At 28.9% G+C, this 682-nt stretch overlaps 1 protein-coding gene across 1 annotated transcript in view; it reads left to right on the forward strand.

Moving 5' to 3' along the window:
- The window catches only part of LOC119594266 (DNA repair protein complementing XP-C cells homolog), a gene marked incomplete in the record, with an annotated part of 63,731 nt that overhangs the window by 29,475 nt on the left and 33,574 nt on the right, over nt 1-682 (forward strand).

A 682-nucleotide genomic window follows, 5' to 3' on the forward strand; every position in this document is an offset into this window, starting at 1 on the left:
TAAATTTTTTGTAAAATGTTTCTTATATGTATTTTAATAAGAGCCTTCTGTATCATGGATTTTATATTGTTATTTCAGCAATATAGATAATGTCTTTGTCTGGTGATTTTTATAACCAACAGAAATACTTTCTAAAAATTGTCTAGAACTACATACTGGTTGTATTATGATGATGGTGGTACAAAAAACAACAGTACTTCAGAAAGTGATGCAACAGACACTACAGTAAAAGACAATAAACTGAAGTTATGATGGTGGCGATCTGTATAGCATTCTCTTTTTCAGGAATATCTTGGTTTGAGCATTGCCTCTTTTGATGAAGAACATGTATGTGCTGTATACATCAAGTAGAGATCAAAAGTTGATGCTTTGTGCTGGGTGGACCACAATAAACCACTGAACCATGAGTGATTATAAATGAAAAAGTAAGAAAATATCTATCAATTTTAACTTAGATACTTAGTTATTAGTTGTATTTGATCTTTTTCTCTCTTAAAAACATTTCATTAATATTGCAAAGCTAATTTTGGAAAACTAAAGACAGAAATGAACATTAAGATATGACTTAGGTGTTTCTGAACACTTATGAAATATAGTTTCGGATGGCAACTATTACACTAGATTTTGAGAATGAAATATTGCCAGGAATATATATAAATAACTAGATGAAAAAATATAGAAA

This window comes from Penaeus monodon, chromosome 33 (assembly GCF_015228065.2).
Source record: "Penaeus monodon isolate SGIC_2016 chromosome 33, NSTDA_Pmon_1, whole genome shotgun sequence".
NCBI classification, from domain to species: domain Eukaryota; kingdom Metazoa; phylum Arthropoda; class Malacostraca; order Decapoda; family Penaeidae; genus Penaeus; species Penaeus monodon.